Genomic DNA, 25,649 nt, shown 5'->3' with positions numbered 1-25,649 from the left:
AACGAACCTGCTTCTGTGGTTGCTGTTTTCGCTGCGAGTGTTGCAGCCCAACGCGACGTTGTTCTCCTGTGAAACAGGCAAATTGTCCATGTCGAAAGATGACTGTACAGCGCCTACATCACACCACGCATCTATTTGCGCGCCAGCAGCGTGAGACACTTCAAAGGATTGAGCGATGCTCAGAACTTCCAACAACGATGGGTTTGGCAGTTTTAGGGCACGTTGCCAAACTTCTTTATCAGGAGCAAGCCATAGAATAGCATCCCTAACCACTGAATCAGCATAAGGCTCATGATGAGTGTCCATGACAAACTGACATTTCCTACTCAGACCGTGTAGTTCTGCCGCCCAAGCCCGGTAAGATTGATGGGGCTGTTTACGACACCGGTAGAATGCCACACAGGCGGGAATGACGTAGGTGTTTTTTCAGTAATAGTTAGACAATAAATCACACATTTCTTGGAAGGACAGAGAGGCAGGTTCCCGCAGAGGGGCTAACTGAGATAGCAGCTGATAGATCCGTGGGCGAAATCCAAGATAGAAGTGACGACTTACACATAGGATCGTCGACAACGCCGAAAGCCAAGAAGTGTTGCCGCAAACACTTCTCATAATCCTCCCAGTCTTCAGCGGCCTCATCATAAGGAGGGAATAAAGGCGGAGAAGAGGAAGACAGATGATGAGTAAGCGACGTCGACAACGCCTGAATAGCAGCTGTCAGCTGTGTTTGTTGTGCCTGAATAGCAGCTGTCAGCTGTGTTTGTTGTTCAATGAGCGCTTGCATAAGCTGTTCCATGTCTGCCCCATCATGAACACACAAATCCACAATGCAGTGAAAATATCGGACCTCGTCACCAAAAAGTGTTGTAACCTTTAATCACCAATAATTGCATGGATATTCTAACACACTCACTTAGAAACTCAGCCGAGTTGCGGAGCGCCTCTATCGCCATTTGTGCGTACTGCCGTGGCGGCACTGTTAAATGTCGTGGCACTGTTACAACAGAGAGTCATCATCAGATGTAGAGGTAACTTCAGGTGTGGCCCATGGAAATGTGTTTTGATCCTTGTTGTTCATGTTGTGTATCTATGACCTTGCAGACAACATCAAACAGCATCAGACTTTCTGCAGGTGATGTATTTATCTATGATGAAATACTCTCTGAAAGAAGCTGCATAAACATTGAGTTACATCTCTATAAGATTTCAAAGTGATGCAATGATTGGCAACTTGCTTTAAATGTTCAGAAATGTAAAATTATACACGTCACAAAATAAAAAAACTTATTATCCCATGACTATAATATCAATGAGTCACTGTTGGAATTGGCCAACTCATATAAATATGTTTATGTTTCATATGTTTATTTATAAGCCATTCAGCATGTTTACACTAATTTGTCTTCTTCAAAATACATGTTACATATTTCATATAAGTATAGTTGTTACAAATTTTTACATTATACATTATGCATACATATACATACATCTTTTTAGTAGTTAGTAATTTGTACATTTTACTCACATAATCATTTTACATATACATAAATACATATAAATACATAAACGTCTTACTAATCAGACAATTTCAGCAATAATCATTATACAGTTTATGTTCAAGAATTAATTATATGGTTTTACACATTTAGTTAATGGTAGTTACATTATTTCATTGTTTATATATTCCTTTCAAACTACTTCCAAGATATTCTTCAATTGAGTAATATGCTTTAATTTTGAGCCATGTGTCTAATACCTCCTTAAATTTAAAGTGGGTGAGGGTTTTGACAGATTGTGGCAGTTTATTATATAACTTTAGACTTAGATGTTTGCGACTTTTGTGTGTCAGTGACAGCCTAGAATATTGTATATCAAGCATGCAGTTGTTTCGTGTGCTGTGCAAATGTAAATTCTTTCTCTGTATAAATTGTAGTATATTTTCTTTTGCATATATTAAACAGTTATACATATAGAGACTTGGGAGTTCATTATGTTTAATATATTGAAGTGCTCCTTACAGCTTTCTCTTGGACCTAATCCTTGTAAACATCTAATTGCCTTTTTTTGGCATTTGAATACACAGTTTGTGCCTAGTGAATTACCCAATAACAGAATCCCATATTGTAGCTGTGACTGAAAGAATGCATAGTAGCAAAGAATCAATAATCTTTTACAGACAGAATTTCTTAGTCTATATAGCAGTAATATTACACATGCAAGTTTGCCTGTAGATAGCATGCTAAGTCCCATAGTGCTCAGAGCCAACCAACCAGCCTGTAGATAGCTTATATGGTCATCCCATGAGAGCCTTTGGTCTATTTTTAGTCCTAGTAGTTTGAGGCTGTCATTCTCTGATTCCGTATCTTCTGATTAAAATGTATTTCCTCTATTTTTGTGTTGTTTATACATAACTCGTTAGCAATACACCACACCCTACATTTTTCAAGAAGTTCATTATTTTTGTTTACCATTTCTTGCATACACCCACCTGTGGAGATCATAGTCATATCATCAGCATATAAAACATTTTTGCAGGCTATATAGTTTGAGAAGTCATTAACATTGATAATAAAGATGTAGGGTCCAAGAACAGAGCCCTGTGGAATACATACACTGACTGTTGCCTTATATTTAGGTATGACTTAATCAAATTTAGTGGTTTGTCTGCAATACCATAGTATTGTAATTTTTTAAAAATTATCTCATGTCTTACTGAATCAAATGCTTTGCTTAAGTCTATGAGTGTTGCACAGATGGTCAGTTTCCTTTCAAAAGCTTGTGGATTTCAGTTATCAGGCCTTCAGTAGCTTTTATGGTTGACTGATTATATCTAAATCCAAACTGGCTGTCATTAAGTAATTTATTGCTCTCAAAATACATGTATATCTGTATGTGTGAGCAGCTGTTTATGATTTTGGCGAGTATAGGGACAATTGATATTAGTCTGTATTATCTGGCATTTCACTGTCACCCTTTTTGTATATATGGAGTGTAACTGTAATTTTAAGGCAATCAGGGAAAATGCCATCATCAATGATTTTATTTTTAAGGTAGAGTAGAGGAGTTAAAATTTCCTTAATTGTAGCCTTTATTACAAAGTTACTGAATCCATAGTAGTCTTCTGTTCTAGAATTGTTCAACTTGTTTACAGAGTTATTTATATCTGTAGCAGTTATTCTGCTCCAGTTAAATCTTTTATCTGTTTTACTCTGCGATTGCGAAAGAAAAGCTTCCGCATCAATAAGTCAATACCTTTTGGTACCTGGGCATTTACTGAATTTATGAAGTGTTTGTTGAGAGTGTTGCAATTAATTGGCTTACTGGTTTCTTCTTTCCCCATGTTTATCTCACTTCTAACTAAGTTCCATGCAGTTTTACATTTGTTTTTTGAATTTAAAATATACTTTTCATTAGCTTTCATTTTTGCTGATTTTATTTCAGATTTGTAAATTTTTCATAAGTTTATATATCTATTCTCATTTTCTTGATTACCTTCAATTTTGCCCTTCAGTAAGCGTAGAAGGATTCTAATTTTACTGAGGTGTGTGGTGTACCACTTTTTTGTGTGTTGTGGTTTATGCATATTGCTATGGTTACATCTCTTTGTAATAAGAGGGCAATTACTGTCTAATGTATTTTTTATATTGGATATGAATGCAGAAAAGCTTTCATTTATATCATTGTCAATGGTTAATATTCTAGCCCATCCTATTCTACTCAGTTCATTTCTCATTGCTTCAATGTTCTCTTCCATGAGAGCTCTATATGTAGTTAGCATCCTGGTATCTTCAAGTGTCAGATTTCCAATTTTGAGCCATATGCCACCACGGTCAGATAGCACTAATTTGATGGTATCCCATTCTACTTGATTCCTACACACATTGCTAAATATATTTTCAAGGCACGCCTCCATTCTGGCCAGTTTTTCATTTAAGCAGTAGTAATTCATTGATCTTAAGATATTTAGGATGTATACCACAGTTTTTCTCTTTACTCTTACATCTATATTAATGTCTCCTGTGATAAATGTTTTATACTGTTTATATTTGGTAGTCAGTAAGATCAATTCAGAGAGTTTTTCTGTGAATATCTCTCCATCAGAAGCTGGTGGTCGGTGAAATGTTGCAATTATGAGTTTCTGAGTGTGTATAACCAAGGCAGATGCTTCGAATAGTCCTTCAACAGACAGGCTTCTGAGGTCTATGATTGAATATTTTAGATTCAAGTTTTTGTTGATATAAATGGACACTCCGCCATGGGCATTGTTTGGTCTACAGAAGCTTGTTGCCAGTGAGTAGCCAAATGGTACAAATAGGCTTATTTCCTCACTTTTAATCCAATGTTCATTCACACAGAGAATGCCACACAGAATTTCCTCCAGCCAGTACTGTAGTTCACTGACTTTGTTTCTTAGGGACTGTACATTTGTTGTTTTGTTGTGGTCTTCAGTCCAAAGACTGGTTTGACACAGCTCTCCATGCTACTCTATCCTGTGCAAGCTTCTTCATCTCCCTGTACCTACTGCAACCTACATCCTTCTGAATCTGTAATTTTTGCTGCAAAGTGGTACATTGCTTATGTTGGACTTAGTTTGGTTACTTAATTTAAGTGTGTTTTTTGTATTATGATCTAAAGCTCTTTGTTTTGACTGAGTCTGACACATTTCAGGCTTGGTCAGCCTTATACATTTTCCTGATCTGGTTCTGAGTTTTTAGACATATGTTGCAAATTGCTGATGGAAGATAATTTGTTATTTACCATACTAAGTATTTTTTGGGCAAGCAATGTCTTTCCTAAACCACTTAGGCCTTGACCATGTCTTTTATGACAAGTACTTGAGCAGTAACAATTGTCAGAGGGTTGGTGGTTACAACTTAAACATTCCTTAATAACTAAAAGCATTACATTTTTAAACTGTTTGCAAATTGTCTCAAAATACTTGTTAGCTTTGGTTATTTCTCTGTTTACACATGATGTTTCAATTAAGTCATAACAATGAGATATTTTAAATAATATAACATTTGTGTTTGTTAACTTGCCCAGTGTTGTCTTCAGAGCTGTTGTTGCTGCAGCTGTTTCATTATGGTATACATCATTGGAACCACCTATAAGAAAGTCATTCCTTGTCAAATTACTACAATCTTCAGTGTTGGTGAGGATCTGGTTGAATCTTGCTTCAGGTTTCACTATGCCTTCAGTTTTAATGTTTCTTTGGGTTGTTAGGGTCTTTGTTTTTGTAGCCATCCCTCTTCCAGAACCATCAGAGTAGATTCTGATGTATGTTGTCTTTTCCCTTGGTATTTCTTGAATCTGTGTTCTATCTTGTTCTTTACCTGTTACATTTGATACATTATTTCTTTTATTCAATTTCATAACAGGCACCATCAAATTTGGGTTTCTGCAAGATTTTTTGTTATGGTTTTTATTTGATGATTTAAATATATCTGCACTGTTTATGCCACAATCCATGTTGTTTTGCTTTGTGTTTTCATCTTCAGATGTGATTGTGTGAATTTCATTATCTTCAGGTCCATTATAATTGGGTATGTTACATATTTTAGGCCTAATAGTTTTTGACCTACATTCAACACAATTCCAGCCTTTTATGGTTGTCTCCTGTCCCTTTAGTGAGGGATCTACTTTTCCACATCGAAAATGAAATACCATACATTTCCACATTCCGTGCGCTCAACACCATTTCTCACAGTTTTCTGGCATTTTCGACAATGTTCATTGGTCATGTCACCTGTATTTTTACTAGTCATATTTTCTATTAGCACATCACTGTACAATGGAAATTCACACTGTTGTTTTTGTTGTTTAGGTTCATCACTTTTAGTGTTAACCCACAGATTTCATCTAATAGAAATGCTATAATATCGTCTTTAGTGTCTTTGCTGTTTACATTTCCATAATGCTATTCCACTCATCATTTTCATTCAGCATCATGTGTAACACTTTGTGGGTATATGAAATGAAATGACAATGTGAGCTCAGTTGTGGATAAAGCAGATGGTAGACTTCAGTTTACTGGTAAGTACTGGGTAAGTGAAATCAGTTTACAAAGGAGATTACTTATGAATCACTTGTATGAGTGGTTCTAGAATAGTGCTCAAGTGTATGGGACTCACACGAAATAGGGCTAACAGGGGATATTGAACATGTACAGATAAGGGCTTCACAAATGCTCAGAGGTTTGTTTGATCCATGGGAGAATGTTACAGAGATACTAAACAAACTCAGCTGGAAGATCCTTGAAGATAGATGTAAATTATCTCAATAGAGTCCATTAACAAAATTCAATAATCATCTTTAAATAATGACTCTAAGAATGTACTACAAACCTCTACATATCACTTACATGAGAATCATGAGGATAAGATTAGGACAATTACTTTCTGCATGCATAGAGACATTCAAACTATCATACTTCCCACACTTCATATGTGAATGGAACAAGAAGGAAACCTAATAACTATGCAATGAGACATGCACTTTGTCATGTGACTCACAGTAGTTTGCAGAGTATAGAAGCAAGTGTAGAAGTATTACATGACATTGCATTGGTCTTGATTCTGCATTGTCTCATTCTTCTCATTGTGGAAATGCAAGTAATGTTACATATATTAAATGATAGGATGTAGACAGTGTGATGTGTGGAGGTTCAGGTTGGTCTGGGGAGTATGCATGGACGACCAAAGTGGTTAAGGTGACCTCCCACTGTAAACCGAAATCTGGGTTTGGGTCCTGTTCTGCAAAAATTTTCATATGTCATTATTGGGTAGCAGATCTATACCTAATAGAGCTGATGTGAAGAAATTCCCAGTCAGTGACTTAATTTCAGGACTAGAATTTTTATTGCTGCTTGAACAATGTGCTGGTGTTTTCATAAACAGCAATGGAGCATGAAGAAAATTTAAAGGTTGTATTCAATAGACTAGAAAACTCAGTTTAATAGTCAATAGAGATAAATATGTGATTCAGAAGCAACAAGTGTAGTTTTTGGGTGACAACAGTTTCTGCAGCATCTGTTCACATCACACATCAACTTTCAACAGCTATGTTGAACCTTAGTGGTGGTAAATTTCTGTTGGTGGCATTCACTGAAGCAGACAATGCAGACACCACTTACAGCAGTTTTGGTGGGGCACCACATCATAGGTTGCCTCACACCGACATGGAGTACAGAGGTGCAGTGCACATTTGAAGAGGTAAAGGCCAGCTTGCACAAGGCACTTCTTTCAGCACATCCCATGCAAATGGCTCCCCTTGCTGTGATTGTGGACACTAGTCAACTGCCAACTGACACAGAACTGCACTATCAAATTGATGGTAGTTGATTTTTTTTTTCCTTGTAAGTTTAATTATGCCCTGACCAGATGGGGAGCTTACGATCAGGTGTCACTTGCAATATATTACAGTATACCATATCCTACCTTACTTGGAAGCAAGACCATTTGCAGTTTATACAGAGCAGAAGCCTATTACTTTTACTTTGTCCAGGTCTAAGGAGATCTTTCCACTGAAGGAATGTAGGCAACCAGAATTTAGGAGCCAATTTAGCACAGATGCAAAACTCACAAAAGGGGCAGACAACATGATTGCTATTTTTTGAGGCTCAGCAAGGTTTATTGTATCATGGCAAAATGTTTCTTATGGAGTCGAAGATGTTGCTGTGATGCAGTACCTCTAAATAAGCTCTTATACTGTATGTGTCTGTGTTTTCCTCAAAGTGTTTTACTCAGGCCACAACCTCACTCACCCTGGAGCTAGCAGTGCAATTAAACTTTCTGGCAGATTAAAACTGTGTACCAGACCGAGGCTTGAACTCGAGTGCAATTAAACTTATGAAGGACTGATATGTTTGACTGAGTGTTAGAACAGACTCACTCACCGACTAGAGCATGTGTGGCATGCCAGGCAGCAGAAGTCTTACTTAAACCAATGGCCCAATTTTCCTAAATGATATGGTATTTTTTCCACATCCACACTGACAGACCATGCCCACTGTCTCTGTCAGAAGGGTTTTTAGATGTTCCTTCAGGGAAACTGAACAGAACACCTGTTGAGACAAAGCTACTCCAATCACAGATAATTTTGTTGAAACAACAGCAAAGACATTCCTTACTACATGGATCACTTGATTTGGCTACCAAGTACATGTCACAATGGACGAAGGGTAGACGCCTGAGTCTGCACTATTCCACAAAAATGTCTAAGTTATGTGAGTTCCACACTATTACACCACTGTTACCCACCCCATTGACAATAAGACAGCAGAGCATTGGAGCAGGCTTCTGTGCCATGATAAAACCTGGGGGGCAGCTCTACCATTGGTATAACTGTGCCTCTCCACCACCATCAAGAAGACATCAGTAGGTCTTTACTGGGGCCCATCTTTAGAGAGACAGATTCATTCCACACAAGCCCCCCCCCCCCCCCCCCCCCATCAGAACATCAACTGCAGCAGATGAAGCATCTAATCTCCAAGCTTCACCCTATATTGGCATCCTGCCTTGCAGGGACAATTTTCAGCCATAAGGATTTATAAAAGTGCTCATCTGAGGTTGAGGACTGACCATATCTGCACATTGGTGCAGCCACCTTATGTTGGACTTTACCAAATTTTGACATGTAGTGAGCGTAGATACTGTGAAAATTTTATACAGTGGTAAGCAGACGATGGTATCACTTGAAAGAGTAAAGTCAGCTTACCCATTACCCACCAACAACCCATCAGCTCATTGTTACTACCCTTCATTACGAATGTGATGAGCAAGACCACCAAACCACAGATGACAGCAGTATCTGCATCTCCATCATCTAACCAATATACCCTGTAAGCTAAACAGCTTCAAAAACGTGTAGTGCATATGGGGGCGTGTCGTTCAGTTCACCAAATGTTCCACTACATCCTCAAAACTCCACACTACTACATTGGTGGTGGTGGTGGGTGGTGGTGGTGGTGGGGGGGGGGGGGGGAAAGGGGAATGCTGTGTGGATGTAGAAGTACTTTGAATTTACCAGATCTGTTTGGGCTCTCTTTTGGTGCAAAGCAAACAGTGGAGTTCTCTCTGATATTTGACAGAAACAATTTTTGTATAGTGCATGACTTAAATTGAGTATATAATTGCTATATTTGCCAGCCATAAATAAATTTGGTCATCATCTAAAATTTTCATATCTGTGTTTATTTATTGTGGTTAGTGTACTGACATCTATCAGTGTTGTTGAGGCACGCTAGGTCCATAACTCACGAGGGCTGTAAATTGTAAATGTATAAAGTAACTGTATGCTTAAGATTTAACTGTTACTACTAATGTTAAATATGTTTGGAAACAGCTGTATTGTTTCCTGAAAAGTGCCAATAAAATTTAAAGAAAAACAACTAATCCTCAGGCAGGCACGTAGTTTTTTATAACATGAATGGGAGTGCAGTGCACTTTGTGCACTTGTAAAGAATAGCTGTCTTTAGGTTACTGAGGTAAACATGTATGAACAAAATTACAGTTTAATCTTAGTTTAATTAAACAATTATAAAATAAACTAATATTATATGAGCTAAATCACTGTTTAATTAAACAATAATAAAATGAACCTTTCATTGTATCACTCTGTTGCCACACACAAGTCACAAGGCTCCATTCGTAGCCCAATACTCTTCATTCTATACACAAATCACATCCCAAATATGATTAGGCAGGGTAGTATAGTTACCTACGCAGATGATGCATGTCTTCTGCTCACAGATAAAGACACAGAAAAGCTAGAAATAAAAGCCAATGTAGAAGCAAATAATGCCATCCAAAAATTTACTGAATTAAACCTGCACAACAATATTACTAAAACATTTTGTGTAAACTTCAGACTTCAAAACTTTCACTGTGAAGATATCAATGTATGCATAGATGAGTGCATAGTAGAGAACACCAAATATACAAAATTCCTTGGGATAATTATCTATGAAAATGTAAACTGGGATAAGCATGTAGAGTATATAAGCGAGAAACTCGGCACAAACCTATATGTGCTGCACAAACTCAGTTACCTAAAATATACAGGCATTATGAAAGCAATATACTATGCATTAATTCATACTACATTAAGTTACAGCATAATCTTGTGGGGAGGTATCTCAAAAACAAAGAGTAATAAAGTATTTAAATTACAAAAAAGAGCTATCAGAATGATAGCCAGCCTTAAATGGAAATATTCATGTAAACCAGCTGTTGGGTTCAGCTAAACTGGTGGCTGTCCGACCTTTGCTTAATGTGATTCAGAAGAATGAAGACCTTCAGTTGAGCAACAATAACTTTATTGCGAGCACGTATCTGATGACGCCCGGCATGCATGGACAGATCAGAGCTATAAAATTAGCTTCCGGCCTATACAGAGGATCCTTAATCCTCAGAAACTTCCGTAGTTAGGAGAGAAAACAGTACTCATCCACACAAGTCAGGAGGCACGGAACTACTCACTAACTCAAAAAACAAGGAATAATAACAATAAACAGAATGTATATAAAAGCTAGAAAACACAGCGCCTCTAGAGGCTGAGCGTGGAACTACACTGACATCGTGTACAGTAATTATGACTGCACAGCACTGCACTGACACATGCGCACAGCACACAAACACACACACACCGGCGAGCTTGAATTAGCGCGCAGGAGCGTCGCTACATCAGCCCCCTGGGCGGAAGGAGAGCGTCGGCGTCGAGATACCGCGCCAGAAAGTGCACCCGACGTCCAGAATGGGTCGTCCTCGTCGGAGGAGGAGGAACAACGTCAGGAGGCGGATGTTGTGCTGCGTTGGGCGGCGGATGTTGAAGAGCCGGCGCCGCAGATGTGGCGTCAGTGTGTGGAACAGCGGTAGATGGATGCCTATGACGAGGTGACGCTAGTGGGGTGTCAGGAAAAACATACGCAGGTTTAACCAGATTCAACGCAACAGTCATGGTTTTGGCGTTCACTAGGATATCCATGGTGTGGGCACTGTGCCGTAGCACTTCATATGGACCAGAATACGGAGCTTGTAGAGGCGGTTTAACGCCCTCAGTGCGGAGCATGACGTGATGACATTGTTCCAGGTCCTGGTGCACGAAAGTGGGCGGCTTGCCATGACGTGTGGCTTTCGGAGGGCGAATCTTTGATACATGGTCCCTCAATCGTCGCAAGAAATCTGGCTGGCCAGTAGCAACTGTCTCTGTGGCATCAGCATCTACAAAGTCACCAGGAAGGCGCAGTGTTTCTCCATAAACCAGTTCTGCCGCTGACGACCCCAGGTCTGGTTTGAAAGTCCTCCGTAAGCCTAACAAGACCACTGGTAGTGCGGTTGTCCAGGTTTCTTCGTGGCACATCAGCACTGCCTTCAAACAACGGTGCCAGCGTTCGATCATTCTGTTGCTTGCTGGGTGATAACTTGTGGTCTTATGGTGGGTGTAACCACAAAACTTGGCCAGCTGTGAGAACAGGTCTGATTCAAATTGCCATCCGCGGTCAGTGGTAATATGTAGTGGGCATCCAAATCTTGCCAACCAAGTCATTGCAAAAGCGGAAGCTAATGTGTCTGCTGTGATATTATCCACCGGCACTGCCTCCGGCCAACGTGTAAAACGGTTGATCATTGTAAACAGATATCTTTGCCCGTTCGAAGGTGGAAGTGGTCCGACTACATCTAAATGAACGTGGGCAAAGCGGGCGGTGGTATCCGGAAAATTGCCGATCGGTGCCTGTACATGGCAGTTAATCTTGCAGTCTTGGCACTGAAGACAAGATTGGACCCACTCGCGGAAGTCTTTTTGCATGCCTGGCCACACGAAACGTTGCGATACTAGGCGGAATGTCGTGCATACCCCTGGATGGCACAATCCATGTACTATATCAAAGGCTTGTCTTCTAAAAGCCGGAGTCAGAAAGCGACGAGGTCAGCCGTGAGAAACGTCGCAGTATAGCTGTGTATCTTCCCCCGGAACATCAATGAGTTTCAGTTGCAATGCGGAAGCCATGTCTTTAACATAGGCAAGGAGTTCTTCATCATCTCTCTGTGCCTGTGCCAGTGCAGGAAAGTCTATGGTACTGGAAACACTGCTGATCCGTGAAAGGCAATCCACAACAATGTTGTCGATCCCAGAAATATGTCTAATGTCGGTAGTAAACTGGGCCACGAACTCAAGGTGATGAAATTGATGGGGAGAGCAGTTGACACTATTCTGACGGAAGGCGAACGTGAGTGGCTTGTGGTCTGTATATATCGTGAAAGTTCGCACTTCCACTTGGGGGCGAGAATATTTCACCGCCTGGTATACTGCCAGGAGCTTACGGTCATATGTGCTCCATTTTCTCTGTGCAGGCAAAAGCTTGTGGGAATAATACGCCAGTGGCTGCCATGCGTTGTCGGACCATTGTTGTAACGCAGCACTGATCGCCTTCTGGCTTGCATCTACGACAATTGCTAATGGCGCGTCGAGCCGTGGGTGTGCGAGAAGCGCCGCGTCGGCCATGCTCCTCTTTGTTGCCTCGAACGCACAACACATGTCCTCTGTCCACTGTATCAGAGACTTGCTATTTACTTTAGGGCCTGATAATGCTGCCGTCAAAGGTTCCTGCAGCTCTGCAGCGTGAGGAAGGTGTCGTCGATAAAAATCGAGCATCTCCAAAATACGACGTAATTCTTTGATTGTAGTTGGTCGGGGTAGCTGCAAGGTAGCGTCCACCTTCTCGGACAGAGGAAGAGAGCCTTCAGCAGAAATCTTATGGCCAAGGAATGTCACCTCTGACTGCCCAAAAACACACTTGTCCACGTTCAAGACGACACCGTAACGCTCCAATCGCTCGAAAATCTCTCGCAGATGTTGTCGGTGTTGATCGCGGTCAGCAGAGAACACTAACACATCGTCCAGGTAGGCGAAACAGAATGGCAGCCCCTGGAGAACCGAGTCTATAAATCTTTACCAGGTCTGAGCGGCATTGCGTAAACTGAAAGTCATAAATTTGCTTTCAAATAAACCGAAAGGCGTTATTATTGCAGTCTTTGGTATGTCATCATTGGCCACCAGAATCTGTGTATACGCTTTAGCGCAGTCCAGAACTGTGAACACCGTGGCACCATGTAAAGCTTGATTATAATCCCTCAGTAACGGAACGGGATATCTGTCCGGCACTGTTCGCGCGTTAAGCGCGCGGTAGTCACCGCATGGGCGCCAAGCTCCACCCTTCTTCGGAACAAGATGTAATGCGGAGGACCACGGGCTCTTAGATGGCCGCATTATGCCCTCGCGAATCATGGCGTCAAATTCTGCCGTCGCTATCTTCAATCGGTCTGGAGCGAGACGCCTAGGCCGGCATGCTACTGGGGGACCATCAGTCATTTGAATGTGATGCACCGTGTCATGTGGTATGAACCTGGGAGCGCTGGGCAGCCTGGTCAAGTTCGGATAGTTAAGCAGTAATTCAGTGTACTCACCCTCCGTAGCATGGACCAACTTGGCACTGTGCGTTGCGGTGTTGCGACGGAATCCCGTGACTGCTAAGCCAGTGACGCTGTCTACCAAGCGTGCGTTCATGACGTCCGGCAGCAGGTGGTAGTGCGCGAGGAGATCAGCCCCGACGATCGCCTCCGTGACGTCAGCCACTGTAAAATTCCACCCGTACGTGCGACGTAGGCTGAGATTAAGCTCCATCCTCTGTGTGCCATATGTTGCGATGGAAGAATTGTTGGCAGCCGTCAGACGGAAGGCAGTTGGCGGCCAGCAATGATGTATGGCTGTTTGTGATATGATACTCAGGTCCGACCCAGTGTCTATTAAAAACTTAACGCCGGAACTCCTGTCGGTAACGAACAGGCGCTTGGAGGATAACTGGCAGTCGGTTGCGCCTATTGTCGACCGCTGGTGGCGTTTGGGTGTGAGCATGGCGATGTGCACTTCTTTGCCTGATCGCTGAGTCGTTGGTGGTACCAGCACAATGGTACCTCGCCTTGCGGTGTGGTAGTACTGCCGGAAGATCTGCTTCTCGAATGCCGCCGTCTATATTGGCTTCTTCTATTATTGTCGTCGTCATGTGCCAGCAGCGCACTGACCTGGGCGCACAAAAGCTCAACTTTGGCAGTGAGAGAATCATGGTCGGCTCGTGCTACAGACGCGGTACTGTTTGCACTGTTGTCCAACGCCGCGACTGCGCTGACCGGAGCCGGTGTGATCACGTCCTGAATCCAGTCTGCTAGATGCGCCACGTCATCCAGCGGCATGTCTGTTTGTGAGGCGATTATGGCTTTTATTTGCGGCGGCAACCTACTGCTCCACAGCGTTCTGAGTAGACTGTCTGGCACAGTAACGGTGTCAACTTTGCTGCGTAGATGTCGCAGGTATAGAGAAGGCTTCCTGTCGCCAATTTCTTCCTGTGTCAGAACCTGACGTATCCGGTCCTCTTGTGACACGGCCACCCGTCGAATAAACTCTGATTTTAGCCTGGCGTAAGCTCCAGCCTCGGGCGGTGCTGTGATTATGTCCTGCACCTCGGCTGCATAACGTTGGTCGAGTTGGCTCACAATCAGCGCAAATTTAGTTGCTTCGACTGTTATTTCAGCGCAGCTAAAACTTGCCTCTGCCTGCGCGAACCAGAGTACTGGGTTGTCGGGCCGGGACGGCGGCAAACAGACTGCAATCCTGGAGACGGCCTGCTGTTCGGTCATTATGTGCTCATTACTTACGTAGCTCACGGCTGCTTCTTCTTAATCACGTCGGTCTCTGCTTGAATCACGTCGGTCTCTGCTTGAATCACGTCGGGCTCTGCTTGAATCATGTCGGGGTCACCACTTGTCGGGTTCAGCTAAACTGGTGGCTGTCTGACCTTTGCTTAACGTGATTCAGAAGAATGAAGACCTTCAATTGAGCAACAATAACTTTATTGCGAGCGTGTATCTGACGACGCCCGACATGCATGGACAGATCGGAGCTATAAAATTTGCTTCCGGCCTATACAGAGGATCCTTAATCCTCAGAAACTTCCATAGTTAGGAGAGAAAACAGTACTTGTCCACACAAGTCAGGAGGCACGGAACTACTCACTAACTCAAAAATCACAAAATAATAACAATAAACAGAATGTATATAAAAGCTAGAAAACACAGCGCCTCTAGAGGCTGAGCGCGGAACTACACTGACGTCATGTACAGTAATTACGACCAAACAGCACTGCACTGACACACGCGCACAGCACACAAACACACACACACCGGCGAGCTTGAATTAGTGCGCGGGAGCATCGCTACACAGCATTTAAAGCTCTCAAAATACTAACATTACCCAGTATATACCTATACAAACTCACCTGTTGGCCAAAATTCAAATATTCTGCTGACGCTAGAGATAACAACCCAAAACACAACAATGACACAAGAAAACAGAACCTCTTCCATGAGCCTACACACAATACCACAAAATACAAAAAAAAAAGCCATCATATGCTGGACCAAAAGCCCTTGAAAATCTCCCTTCATTCTTGAGAGAAATAAACAATAAAAATATTTTCAAAAAATATCTCAAAAATTTTCTAATAGAAAACTGTTATTACAGTGTTAATGAATTTATGTGCATTAGAGTTCAAAACAATTGCAACACCATAATTGTATCAAAACAAAAATTGTACAAAATCTAATTTAACATGAAATAGCCCTAGAATAAATTTGTAATAAATTATATTTTTGTTAAACAGTAGACAGTAAAACTATGTACCTGTCAGTGCATGAAATCCATACAATGTACTTTGTCAAAGAATAAAAAAATAAAAAATAAAAAATAAATAAAAATAAAAGTGTTACCCCACAGTAATGACCCACTCACAGCATTAAACAATACAGCTACATCAGTTTTCTGCCATCCACTTATTTGATTACTAACTGCCTTATAGATATGTGCCTCAGTGTGGGACTGTGCTGCTAGCTCAGAATCTATGTAACTTTCGTGAGCCAACTGAAAATTTTTCTCTCCTAGATGGTTATTTATTTTATATTACTTCTATTCACTTGGACATGCAATACCACTCATTAACTTCAATACACCCTGGTATTTCAGATTTAAGATGCAAATGAAATGTTATTTCTCACAAAATATAATAATATTAACATCCATGTATGTAATACAATCACAATCATTATGTTTTACTTTCATCAGAGTATCCTCCTTTGGATTTAATGACTGCCTCACAAACTCAAGGCATGCAGTCAATCGGTTTTTGTAGGTATTGTGAATCTATATGATTCCATGCTTCCTTAACAATATTACAGAGATGTTCCATGCTGGATATATTAACTTCCATGATAATGTTTGTACACTTCATCTCAGACCATTTCAATAAGATTACAATCGGGGCTTTGGGACAGCCATACCATATCATTCAATATTTTCTGTTTTTCCTTTGATGCAATGTAGTTTGTACAGTATACAGATTCAGATTATTTATTAGTCATTCAGCATTGTTACGTGCAATAGACTTCGTCAGTTCACTTAACCTATTAATTTTACAAAAAAAAAAATTTTACAGATTTAAGTTGATATTGGGCATTTCTAAAAATTTTTCTAATGAATAGAATGGATTAGTTAACAAGAAGTTATGAACATTGTCTTTAAATAATTTGTCAGGCTTGATTGACCCATTTTTAGACAATTTGTTATATATTTTAATTGCCATATACTTATGACTATTGTTAGTTTTAGCTAATCTATTTTGTGGCAACAGCAGAGAAGTACACATTCTTGTATAGTAGCCATGTCTTTTATTTGTTACACTTAAATTAGGTAGTTCAGCAAGTATGTAGTTAACACTGTCAAGAATATATAAATAAATTACTGTTAAAATTCTATATTTAGTGAACAATGGTTTACAATGTGTTCTATTGTCTACCTTAGCCATTACTCTGATTGCTTTCTTCTGGATCACCATAATTTTATTTATTTTTCTGCTGTTTCTTCAGAGTATTAACCCATACCTTAAAACAGATTGAAAAAAGGCAAAGTACGCTGTCCTTACGTACTCAAATGTCACACAACACATCAGTCTCTTCAACAAATATATAACTCTTGACAACCTAATCACTATGTGGTCAACATGAGAGTTCCATGTTAGACTGTTGTCAAGTACAATACCTAAAAACTTTGCCTTTTGTTTTTCTATTTTATAGTCTTTGATAGACTGAACCATATATTCTGGGTCTTTTCCTCATTTAATAGCAGACCATTGGCATTAAACCATGATGTTGCATTTTCTTTTGCCAATTTCATATCACTTACAAGGTTATCAAGTACATGGTTTACAGATAGAAAAGTTGTGTCATCTGCATACATATATGTCTTTACATCTATATGTCCTGGTAAGTCATTTATGTGTACAAGGAAAAGAAGTGGTCCCAATTTAGATCCCTGTGGCACTCCATGTTGAACCTCGAGTATGTTTGAGAGATGACTTCCTGAACTCGCCACCTGGTTCCTTTTATTGAGGTATGATTTGATGAGTTTTAAACTTTTATCACATATTCCATAGTACTCAAGTTTAGAGAGCAGAAGTGAGTGGTCAACACAGTCAAAAGCTTTGCTCAGATCACATAAGGTTACCTGTGTGTGCGCATGGTCCTCAAATGCTGCTAGAATGTCTCTGACTAAGAGCTCTATAGCATGTATAGCTGACCTTCCTTTTCTGTAACCAAACTGTGATGCACTTAACGTACCATTTAGTTCTAGGTACTCATACATCTGCTTATATATTATGCCTTCAAAGACTTTTCCTAGTACTGGAATTAGTGAAATTGGTCTGTAGTTTGCAGGATCTGATTTGACACCCTTCTTAAAGACTGGAGTTACCTTGGATAGTTTGAGAGGATCAGGAAAAAACCCTTCTATGAGACACAGGTTTATAGAATATATTAATGGTGCTGCAATGTAATGTATGATTTCTTTCAATAGATTGTTTGACACTTTAAAAATATCTGTACTGTATGAATTTTTCATTTCTTTGACTATTTTAAGAACTTCATGTTGGCATACCTCTTTGAAGTGTTTCAATGTTTTGGCTCATTATCCTGTTGTAAGGTGAACCGTGTCCCTATTAAGTGCAATGCACTTCTTATTGCATGATACTGAATTATGCGGTGGTACTACTTCTGATCCATACATCCTTCTATTTTCACACTATTGCCAACTATATTTCCAACAAACATCCCCAAACCATAATAAAACCTCCTCTGTGTTTAATTGTAAGTAGAACACACTGCTGGGCTACCCTTTTCCTACAAACCGGCAAACAAATATTCTCCTTCTGTTTCCAAAAATCTTGAACTTTGACTCATTGGTGAATAAAACATTTGTCCATTCTTATGATGTCCAATTACTTTGTTTTCTAGGTAATTCAAGTCTCTTCCATTTATTTATGGGCCTCAGTAGAAGGGGTTTTCTTACTGTGACACATCCTTTCAAGCTGACTTCAGTCAGTCTCCTTTTTACTGTAGCTACTGATATACAGGGCTATTACAAATGATTGAAGCGATTTTATAAATTCACTGTAGCTCCATTCATTGACATATGGTCACGACACACTACAGATACGTAGAAAAGCTCATAAAATTTTGTTTGGCTGAAGCCGCACTTCAGGTTTCTGCCGCCAGAGCATTCAAGAGCGCAGTGAAACAAAATGGCGACAGGAGCCAAGAAAGCGTATGTCGTGCTTGAAATGCACTCACATCAGTCAGTCATAACAGTGCAACGACACTTCAGGACAAAGTTCAACAAAGATTCACCAACTGCTAACTCCATTCGGTGATGGTATGCACAGTTTAAAGCTTCTGGATGCCTCTGTAAGGGGAAATCAACGGGTCGGCCTGCAGTGAGTGAAGAAATGGTTGAACGCATGCGGGCAAGTTTCACGCGTAGCCCCCTGAAGTCGACGAATAAAGCAAGCAAGGAGCTAAACATACCACAGCCAACGGTTTGGAAAATCTTATGGAAAAGGCTAAAACAGAAGCCTATCCATTTACAACGGCTACAAGCCCTGACACTCAATGACAATGTCAAACGCTTTGAATTTTTGGCGCGGTTGCAACAGCTCATGGAAGAGGATGCGTTCAGTGCGAAACTTGTTTTCAGTGATGAAGCAACATTTTTTCTTAATGGTGAAGTGAACAGACACAATGTGTGAATCTGGGCAGTAGAGAATCCTCACGCATTCGTGCAGAAAATTTGCAATTCACCAAAAGTTAACGAGTTTTGTGCAATCTCACGGTTTAAAGTTTATGGCCCCTTTTTATTCTGCAAAAAAAACGTTACAGGACACGTGTATCTGGACATGCTGGAAAATTGGCTCACGCCACAACTGGAGACCGACAGCACTGAGTTCATCTTTCAACAGGATGGTGCTCCACCGCACTTCCATCATGATGTTTGGCTTTTCTTAAACAGGAGAATGCAAAACCGATGGATCAGTCATGGTGGAGATCATGATCAGCAATTCATGTCATGGCCTCCACGCTCTCCCAACTTAACCCCATGCAATTTCTTTCTGTGGGGTTATGTGGAAGGTTCCTCCACCAAGAAACGTGTCAGAACTGCGAGCTCGCATCAACGATGCTTTCGAACTCATGGATGGGGATATGCTGCGCCGAGTGTGGGAGGAACTTGATTATCGGCTTGATGTCTGCCGAATCACTAAAGGGGTACATATTGAACATTTGTGAATACCTAAAAAAACTTCTTGAGTTTTTGTATGTGTGTGCAAAGCATTGTGAAAATATCTCAAATAATAAAGTTATTGTAGAGCTGTGAAATCGCTTCAATCATTTGTAATAATCCTGTAGTTGTCATGTTCATTTCTACAAATTCTGCATGAATTTGGGGTGCTGTTTTGAATCTACTTCTCTGACTGGTAATTCTGATATACTTATCATATCTTTTAGTTGTTTTGTGAGCTCATCCTGGTCATGATATGGCCTTATTGCTACCTGTTGTCTTCTGACGGTGAAGGGTGTATTGCTCTCTCCCTATAGACACACTACACTGTTTTACAATTTGGTGAATAGATAAACTTGCTTGGCTAAGTGCTCAATTGCAGCACATTTTTCTATGGACATCTGCACTCGTGGAGCCATACTAGCAATGTGCACACTTCAATTTCACAAAGAAACTAACGTGCAGGAACCAGATGTTATGTATCATAGCAATCCTTGTCGTTTGATGCAGACATCACATCACTACAGGGAACAACATAGGTGCACCAAATGCAGCATCTGTAAGCAAATAGGTAAACAAACGTATCAGGTAGTTACATAATGTTTATGTACACAATATTGTTTGTTCGATACTGTTGTATCTCGATGACCACAAACAAAAGTCATGACATGAGTACAACTGTTGTACTATTCCTTTGCTTCCTCAATCATATCCATGGTATAAGACCTTATCTACAGAGAACTAGATGTCATTTATTGGATTTATTGAAATTAATGAATGGTAGTGTATAACAACACAACTTATTACCGTGTTAGCTGAAGCAGTAATGAAGGTATTGGTATGAGCTCACAGTTATAAAACAACAATGGAATGGTACAAAACAATCTTATTTGTGACTGGCACACATTATACCCCTCTGAGGATTATGACTGTATTAATTTCAGTTTCTGCTAGAATCATGTAGGTCTTGAATTACATTGTTACAATATGTCTATGTGATACTTCATGACCACTGACTACATGTACATAACTGAATTTTATCAAAATGCTTTTATGTTACATACAAATCAGAAGAAAAAAACTGATTTTACCATTAATGCTTTTGTCATTTCAGAGCATTACACAAGTGGAGTGATGGAAATCCAGGCTGGATTGAGAGCTATTTATTAAGTTTGTTACAATCGGGAGGTTTGATAATTCGAAATCTCCCAGAGGAAGAATGTGCTGAAATGGGACTAATTTGGGCTCCACAGAATATGATATCACATTTTGGAGACAGAAAATCCAGTAAGGAGATGTCTAATGAACCATATAAAATGGGATGGAAAGAACAAACACTTCGTTACCAGGTGTGTATCAATGTTCACAAAATTTAATACTCTCTATACAACTGAAAACTGTAATCATTTATCTTTCAAACTCATAGAAAGTGCAGTGCAATTTTAAAAAGAAAGTAATAAATTGTCTTAGAAAAATTTTTCATTGAAAAAATTTGATTTTCTGTCATAGACATGTACTGTATTGTTACAGTTCCACTCATGAATAACAATACAATGAACAGCTCAGGCTACACTTATGGCATGTATCATAAAGGAAAGAAAGGAAGTAGAATGTTATGAACATTATTCACTAAAGTAACAAATATCTACCATTTCTTTACAGAGCAGGTGATTTATGAACGAGATTTAAGTTTTTACTCCATAACTGACAGTACACTGGCAGCAGCCCAAGGTGTATTATTTGTCATATTTTTAATCCAGAGCATGTATGTGACTTCCTCTATTGTGGGCTGTAGTAGATTCATTGATAAATAAATGAAACATTAATTCAAAACTATAGCTTTCCCTCAGAAAATAAATTTAGTTTTCTAGCAAACATGCTACTGTGTCAGTTAGGAGAAAAGACAAAGATAGACAGATGTACTCTGATTTCAAACATCTGAAAGTGCTTTTCTACATGTTTCTTCCTGAGAGAGCCATGTTAACATTTAAAGGCCATAATGGGACAAACTGGTTAGATATTTCAGCACCACATAGTAGTATACAAACCGATATCCGTCTTCTCACATTTACGTATACTTTACTTATGTGTATTGCCACAAGCTGTATGGCAGAATGGACTGTTAATGACTTCTGTAAAGCTTTGTGTAGCTAATCAAGTATAAAGTAGAATTTCAAAAGTAATTTCTCTGAACAAATTATAAACCAACTGCATATTTTCTTATTTTGGTAAAACCTATGCATTTCATAAAAAAGCACAGTGATTCATACTCAGTGATGCATCTGGTTTTGAATTGTTTTGTGTGTTATGAAATTCTTCTGTGAGATTAAAATGACTCATCAGTCTTGCAATGAAAGTTGAAAATGCACAAGACATGAGATATATGGCTCACATTTAGTCAAGTAAGTCACTATACAACCTTCTTTACACTCCTTTGATTGTTCGTGACTACCCACAACGATGATACATCACTCAATTGATTTTTGCATTAGTATGATGTACTCCACAGACTGCACATCCTCATCATTAAGTTTATGAGTTACCTTGCATTTTTTCATCACAAATTGATTACATTTAATGTTTATCTCATTTCATAAGCTAGTCTGTCCATTGCACCAAACATTTAAAGTCATCTGGTGCCTACTACAGCGTCCTTCAATACTTTGGTGAAACTCATATCCACATTCACATTTGGTATTTTTTGTAGAATTGATATCTCCGATGACCAATTTACTATTACACTTTAATTGCACAACATTTTAACCATTAGTCCTCATACTAGTTTTTGCATGGTAAGTGTTTATTGGTGACATCATTTTACTTAGCTCTTCAAATTCATTTAATAGGTACTCATTATTTCCATGTATACAATGTCAACATACAACAAGTGAATTAAACCATTAGTTGAGTAATACTTAGAGACATTATTGTCTGTGAATAAAATTTTCACTTCACAGCAGAGTGTGCGCCATTATGAAACTTCCTGGCAGATTAAAACTATGTGCCAGACCAAGACTTGAACTCGGGACTCAGGTCCCAAGTTCAAGTCTGGCATACACTTTTAATGGGCCAGGAAGTTTCATTATTGTCTATTTCTAGAAGGGGATCATGAACTTTACTCTGGCTTGTACACTATGTGCAAATAGCAAACATTTTAGAAGAACTCATGATTTGACCATTTTGTAACCCCATCTCATAGCCTTGGAGGAGAAGAATCCACTTCTACTTCCTACTTAAAGGCTAAGTCCTAATTGCAGTGCTACAAGTAAGGAGATATATACAGTTTTCTATGAAGGAAATAGACCTCTGTTCATATTACAATGAAGGACTGTATTAGCTTCTATAGACACCAGATACTCAGCATGCTTAGTTCTCATTATCTTAAATCATGTTGTGTTGCCCTTATGTTACTAATATGTTAAAACTCAAGGTGGGCTCATAATACATTCAAAGTGTCTTTGAATGATGTGAATAGTCATGAGTCATAAGTTTGATTTATTGAAAAAGTTTATTTTTATTGATAAGTACTCAGAATCTTATAGCACTACTTAGGCCTCCTTTAAATACTGATGAAAAATATTTAAAGGCAAGAAAACATTTTATTAGCTTTGTAATTACACCCTGGATACGAAAAAAAACACATTTACTGAAAGAAACCACAGAAGTTACATACAAGCAAAGAATAAAGATATTGACAGCAGAGTCATGGAGCAGCACATAAATATAAATGTCAAGGAATTTTTTCTTTTCTTTTAACAAATACATATGTATTATGTACAACACTGAGAAAGACCATTGGCCATACCATTCTGTGTAAGTAAGCATGTTATTCCTACTCACCTTACTGTTTTATGTTTTTCTTCTGGCAAATCTGAAGAGTAATTAGTGACTTGAGGCCTTAGTTTGCATTCACAATTGGCTTGAAATATAAGGACACTTTTGCAGCAGTTTGTGTTCAAGACTACACTTACCTCCCCAATATTCGCTATGTGTGTATGTGTGTGTGTGTGTGTGTGTGTGTGTGTGTGTGTGTGTGTGTGTGTGTGTGTGTGTTTATAGAATTCTAGATAGTACTAACACCCTTTCTCACTCACACAAATATACAAACAACATGACAGCAAGGGCCCTTATTGGTTCTGGCCACTGTATTTATTAAATAACCCTTACCAATATACATGCAGTGGTCTCATTCCCAATACAAATCAAAAAAATATTAATTAACCAGCACAATGACTTCCTGTCAGATAGTCACATCACACACACACTACTATAAAGCCTTTGTAGAGGAATCATGTCACACTACATTCTAGTTCTCATGAAATACAGTCCTCATGTGTCACATGGGATACTTTTGTTAAACTTAAATTTAAACTTACAGTGGAAAATCCAGGGTGAAATGTAACAATATTATGGAAAGGACAGTTGCTATTCAACATATAGGGGAGATGCTGAGTCACAGGTAGGCACAAACTGTAGACATGAAACAACTTGACCACCATGTTGCTGAGCACACCACCCAACATGACATCCTTCATTTCAATGTCTGCTTCAAAGCCAATGCCATCTGTATCCTTCCCACCAACACCAGATTTTCAGAATTGCGTAGGTGGGAATTCTCCCTGCAATATGTGCCATGTTCCCATAATTGTTGTGGCTTCAATCTTCATTAGTCCTTGTCCTTAGCCATCTATCCCCTTCCCTGTTCCCATTCCAGCACTACACAGCCCTCTATTCCACTAATGCATCCAGTCTTTTTACTTCTCTCCTTTCCTGCTACCCTCACTCTCTCCCCTACTCTCTGACTAACCTCCTCCTTGCACCTAGCTGCCCTACCCTTTCTCCACTGTGTCCCTGCAATAAAACAGAAGATTTGACTTCAACATCTTGCACAGGCAAATGACTAATGCCTGCGTGAGATACCACAACTGGCTAAAATCCATGGCTTTACTTTCCTCAACTTTAATTATATGTTAATATAATGGAAGGAAACATTCCACGTGGGAAAAATTATATATAAAAAACAAAGATGAGGTGACTTACCGAACAAAAGCGCTGGCAGGTCGATAGACACACAAACAAACACAAACATACACACAAAATTCAAGCTTTCACAACAGACTGTTGCCTCATCAGGAAAGAGGGAAGGAGAGGGGAAGACGAAAGGAAGTGGGTTTTAAGGGAGAGGGTAAGGAGTCATTCCAATCCCGGGAGCGGAAAGACTTACCTTAGGGGGAAAAAAGGACAGGTATACACTCGCACACACGCACATATCCATCCACACATACAGACACAAGCAGACATATTTAAAGACAAAGAGTTTGGGCCAAACTCTTTGTCTTTAAATATGTCTGCTTGTGTCTGTATGTGTGGATGGATATGTGCGTGTGTGCAAGTGTATACCTGTCCTTTTTTCCCCCTAAGGTAAGTCTTTCCGCTCCCGGGATTGGAATGACTCCTTACCCTCTCCCTTAAAACCCACTTCCTTTCGTCTTCCCCTCTCCTTCCCTCTTTCCTGATGAGGCAACAGTCTGTTGCGAAAGCTTGAATTTTGTGTGTATGTTTGTGTTTGTTTGTGTGTCTATCGACCTGCCAGCGCTTTTGTTCGGTAAGTCACCTCATCTTTGTTTTTTAATTATATGTTACATACTTTTGGTGATTAATATGCCTGTAATCATTTTGGATGTATGTTTACCTTAAATCATATAATTTTCTAACAAAAGAAGCTATTACTCAATTAAAAAACTAAAGCAGGTTTCCATATTTAAAATAAAATGCATAATTAATTGTTACAAATGTAATTTAAAGGATATACTGATCTTTGTTTATTAATTTCAGCCAAAATATGCACTCATTATTAAAGAGAAAACTACATCTGTCAAGGAAAAATACATAAAACTTATTTCTGTGTGTGTGTTAACGCCAGGTTATATATTTGATGA

The 25,649-nt window shown here is 39.5% G+C and overlaps 1 long non-coding RNA gene across 1 annotated transcript; it reads left to right on the top strand.

The window, feature by feature from the left end:
- Window positions 1-967: 967 nt before the first annotated feature.
- LOC126484642 (uncharacterized) lies at window positions 968-25,632 on the top strand. Its single transcript, XR_007587898.1, has 3 exons — window positions 968-1,028; window positions 20,825-21,059; window positions 25,546-25,632. It is a non-coding gene; the product is annotated as an uncharacterized LOC126484642 (long non-coding RNA).
- The last annotated feature ends 17 nt before the right edge of the window (window positions 25,633-25,649 follow it).

Source organism: Schistocerca serialis, chromosome 6 (genome assembly GCF_023864345.2).
Source record: "Schistocerca serialis cubense isolate TAMUIC-IGC-003099 chromosome 6, iqSchSeri2.2, whole genome shotgun sequence".
Lineage (NCBI taxonomy): Eukaryota > Metazoa > Arthropoda > Insecta > Orthoptera > Acrididae > Schistocerca > Schistocerca serialis.
Note: the sequence above shows the minus strand (reverse complement) of the source record. Positions and strands in the feature narration are given on the sequence as shown.